This window comes from Nicotiana attenuata, unplaced genomic scaffold (assembly GCF_001879085.1).
Source record: "Nicotiana attenuata strain UT unplaced genomic scaffold, NIATTr2, whole genome shotgun sequence".
Lineage (NCBI taxonomy): Eukaryota > Viridiplantae > Streptophyta > Magnoliopsida > Solanales > Solanaceae > Nicotiana > Nicotiana attenuata.
Genome location: NW_017672756.1, coordinates 160,073 through 165,086, shown reverse-complemented (window position 1 = coordinate 165,086; position 5,014 = coordinate 160,073). Strand labels below are relative to the sequence as shown.

The 5,014-nt window shown below is 37.1% G+C and overlaps 1 pseudogene across 1 annotated transcript; it reads right to left on the bottom strand.

Moving 5' to 3' along the window:
- Positions 1–792: 792 nt before the first annotated feature.
- On the bottom strand, positions 793–4,415 carry LOC109214393 (annotated as a pseudogene). The gene is made up of 7 exons (XR_002066171.1): positions 4,224–4,415; positions 3,947–4,143; positions 2,913–3,078; positions 2,679–2,820; positions 2,324–2,597; positions 2,034–2,232; positions 793–1,373 (listed from the first exon to the last, which is right to left on the bottom strand). The product of XR_002066171.1 is annotated as a dnaJ protein homolog 2-like (transcript).
- Positions 4,416–5,014: the final 599 nt, after the last annotated feature.

The following is a 5,014-nucleotide window of genomic DNA, read 5'->3' as shown; positions in this document are numbered from 1 at the left end:
AATCATTCAAGTTAATATGCCTGATTTGTTCATCAAATCTCTACCAAAGATCTTTTGAAGATGATGCACAAGATTGGAATGCAAATGCTTAAGGATGTGAAGTGATGCTCTCATGAGGGGAAGTTAATACGCGTTGTACTCTTTTTCCCTTACAAGGTTTTGTCCCACTGGATTTTCTTTGCAAGGTTTTTAACGAGGCAACCAAAAGGCGTATTTCTAAGCATGTGTACTCTTTTTTCTTCTCTAGAATTTTTTTCCCACTGGGTTTTATTTTAATTAAGGTTTTAACGAGGCATATTATCTGTTGAATAGACATTCAGGGGGAGTATTATAAATAGAATTCTATTTATGGTGAATGTTTATATTTAGAGAGATCCTAGAGTTTATTACTTGGTGGCTAAGTCAACCTCTCCCTATAAATAGAGGGTTCTATTCCATTGTAATTCATCCCAAATCAATAAGAATTCTCTCCCTCTACTTTTCTCTGCAATACTCTTCTTCTTTTATTGTTTCATAACCGTTTCATAACAAAACATAAATTTTTTATAGGAAGCACAGGAATATAACTCCTACAAAATCTTAATCTGAAGTCTCATCTAAATCCTTGGGATAGAATTTATGGATCACATAGTTATCTGTCTCTCCTAGTCGATTCAACCGTGACATTGACAGCGGTTAACCACCTATATAATCCTAATATATTGAAACGCTTCTTATAAAGATACAACATAGCCGGGGAGCATCGATGAGGCAGCTGCACATTGAAAAACAATTAAGATAAGACACTCTATATCAGTTTGGAAATCAAAGAATTGAATAAAGCTGTGGTTCAAAAGTCGCAAAATCTTTCAGCACTCTTACAATTGTCAATAACCCTTCAATTTGCATAAATAAAATCCAAATTCATAGTAATCTATTCTCTATCTCCTACAAAAAGCACATTCCTGGCTGTCATTCCTTATCAACCCTATCATCAAACCCAAGACCAGGGCTTGGTACTTCCTTGCCGGAATAACTCCTGTTATCTGCCAAAAGACACATGAATTACTGTTGTGCACATTGCACTCTTTGCGCACCACCATGCATATCGTCCTCATCATCTTCCTCGTATGCCTCTTGGGCCTGCTGCTGCCTCTTCCTACGCATCTCTTCTTCCATGTTCACATCATGCAAAGTGGTCTCCTCGCACTCGTCCAACTCCATATCGGAAGCTTGTGTTTTAGGCCTTGGCGGCAGTACTGCTTCAAGGTTCTTGCACATCTCTGGAGCAAATGTATCGGGGAAGTCTACAGTGAAGTGAATGTACAGTTTTCCCCTCATGAATGGCCTTTGGTACATTGGCATTCCTTCATCATTTATGCCCTTAAATTGATCTAGGTGCCAAAAAGAAATTACATGATCAGTAAACATGAGGATATTTTCAGACAACTTGTAAGTAAAACATTGGCCATAGCATCCATGAGCAAATGACAATCATGTAGACACATGCTTTTTTATGCATGCTCATATGTATAGATAAAGAGAGAGTGTAGACTTGGATACTTTTTCTAAATTTCCCAACCAATGTCTGGTACCTGCTTTAGGGCCCCACTAATCCGGATTCACATTAGAAGTCCCACTTTGGGGTTTAGAGTACTCCTTACCAGCTGCAACTTCAATCCTAGGGCTCGAACTCGAGACCTTTGGTTAAGAATGTTCTTTTTATTTAAGCACTAAGTGCTGAAAAAGTAGACTTATAAACATATAAATTCATACATGCATAAAAAAAAGAACTGAAAGGATAGACCAAGAACTACAATGAAGTTTGACAATTGTCTAGTTACCAGTTTGAGGACTCAAAGAAAAGCATACAAATGCCAGAAAATTAATTAATTATTAGTATTCACATAAAATATATTAGGTTAGTACTAGACAGCAGTTGCCAGGAGACATAATTGACAGAAGCAGCCTATACAGGGAGACTCCAATACATTGCAAATGACAGTTAAGCACAAATATCAGAATCAAAAGGCCATCAGGTTTCTTCAGCTTACCAGGCTTGACAACTTCTCCAGGTTGGGATTTAATGAGCAGCTGTCTGCTGTCTAGGTGTGTCAAGACGAACTGGAAACCACATAGCGCCTCAGTCAAGGTCAAGGTGTGCTCTACAAAGAGATCATCTCCCTTACGCTTAAACTTGGGGTGTTCCTTCTGTTGTAATATAAAAACTATGTCCCCAGTGATAGTTTCGGGCTGCGAAAAAAAACACAAACCATGTTAAGAATCAATACATTTTTGGTCATTAAGAAACAAAACATTTCAAACACTTTGTTGCATATCTTACCGCTTCGTCAGCCTCTCCTGGGAATGTAATCTTTTGTCCATTCTGCATACCCTTCTCCACATGAACTTCCAACACCTTCTTCTGCTGCACAACTTTCTCACCCTTACACTGTGGGCACCTATCTTTCTCGTTGATTTTCTCACCAGTACCCTTACAATCGTTACAAGGGTGCTGCATCTGCTGGATCATGGGGCCAAGTTGTCTGATAGAAACTTTCATTCCAGACCCTTGACAACCCGAACATTTCATTGAAGCACCTGATTTAGATCCTACTCTGGAAATACAAATATATAACCACTGTCAGCAAATCCTCATTAGATCATGCAAAATATAAATAATCAGATTGCATACTCACCCCTTGCATTTTGAGCACAACACATTGCGAGATAGTGATAGCTTCTTTGATGTCCCACTGTAGAGATCCTCCAAAGAGACCTTGAGAGGGTGGACAACATCCTCCCCTTTCCTTTGCCTTCTTCCTCTGCTGCTTCCACCACCTGGACATCAAATAATCCATATCCGTGAGAAACTAATTGGAGATGCATAAAAGGAATCAGTACTTCAACTACAAACATGGTTGAAAACATACCGCCAAATCCACCGCCACCAAAGAATGACTGGAATATGTCAAATGGGTCGTGTGCACCACCTCCACCACCCATTCCTTCCTTAAGAGCATCTTCACCGTACTGATCATAAATCTCACGCTTCTCTGGGTCACTCAAAACCTCATAGGCTTGGGCAAGCTCCTTAAACTGAAATATAAATTTGAAAACAAAATAACTAATCTATTGACAACACTGCAAAACAAGCGTCACCATAACCGCTCCACTAAAAAAAATAATCAACATTAAACACAACCATTACAGCTTACACTTTGGCACTATTAGTGAGCAAAAAAGCAACCCAGCCAGCTAATCATGAGTTAGAGAAGCAGAAGTTTTGTCAAACATATCACGATAACCACGCAGTTTCATATAGTACCTAACATCTAAAGTTGAGAGCTAAAAAGCGAGGTGTCAATTACAAATAGGTCAAGGTGACACCAAAACATTTACACTACTTCTACTTCGGTTAAGCAGAAAAATTTATAGAATTCTTTTTTACCCACCCCCATTGACTCAACTTCTAACCTACCGCATAGAGTACACAAACTAAGTCAACCCTACCAGAGATCACAATAAAACTTCTGTTTACCAACTGCGACACCTGAATAGGGTTAAAAACAACATTTTATACGTCTATAACATTTTTTTAACCCCTTTACACAAAGAAAACAGGTTTAAATCCCAGGTATGACTTTTGTTTATTTATTAAGTTCCCTTGTCATAATTCCTGGCTCCGCCACCGCCTAAAGTAATCCACCAAAAGGTAGGTTAGATAAACAGGAAAAAATTCACCTCAGTTTTTTGGTTTAACCACTACTGGATTTGAACCCTAGTCCCCCATGACTCATTCCACCTTCACTAACAAAATTAATTTTACCGTTTCAATTTTCCCAGTACAATTATAAACTACGACGGATCCTATGTAAACAGTAAAAATTACAAACACTATAAATCCATAAACAAAAAAGAAAGTCAGAACAGTAAAAACAGTATATTAAAAAGTGAAGAATTGTACTTTTTCAGGATCACCGCCCTTATCAGGATGATTTTTAATGGCGGCTTTACGGTAAGCTTTTTTCAGATCATCTTGTGAAGCACTCTTAGGAACTCCTAAGATCTCATAGTACTTCGAGTTGTCACTCTTCTTTGGTGCTCTCCCGAACATCTTTGATTTCAACTTAATTACTCAATTTTCACCTGCAAATCACAAATCTAATTCACCAACTATGAATTGTGATTACGTTAAACTGAATTAAATCAGCAAGAATTTATAGATTTATAGTAGTACGTACCGATTGAAAATTGAAATCCAAAGTTGAGAAGATTTGGGATTTAGGTATTTGGGAATGAAAAGGAGAAGAGGAAGGAGGCGGCTAGCGTAGGATCTGTGGTTTTATTGAAGGAAGGGAATGAACGGCCTAGATTTGTTGTTGGGCTTTAATGGAAGAATCTAGAAGGTCTTCAATTTTGTGCGGTCATAGGTAGGCTCACCGATTTAAAATTGGATTCAACTCTATATATGTTCCCACTCAACAAACCTTGTTCACCTAATTGAGTTTAAGTATATTATTTACGGATAGTATAGATAATCAAATTATTTTTTACATTATAAGATTATTTTACCCCATTAGTGGGATTAGACTAAGTTGTTCTTCTTGTTGTTGTTGTTGTTGTACTATAAGATTATTTACACATAGTCAGTATACTGCCATAAGTGGGATCCGAAGACTTGTGGTATACGCAAACCTTATCCTACCTTGTGTGAGTTATATAGATTGTTTCTGATGAACTCTCGAGCCTCGGCTCAAGAAATTTATCGAAACAGGTGTACAAATTACAAGAGAAAAAAAGCTAAAATAAAAATACTTAAGAAAGGAAAGTATTGACAACAAAAACAGTAAAGATAACCAAAATAAAGGAAGAATATTAGTAATTAAATTAAAAAATAAGATAATTGGAGTAATAATAATTTATATATACTGATAAGGAAAAGGGAAGGGCAGATAAGGTGCTTTAAACTAGAACCATGCTCAAATTTTTACTTTTTGTGAATAACTAACGTATATACTATATATATTAAGTA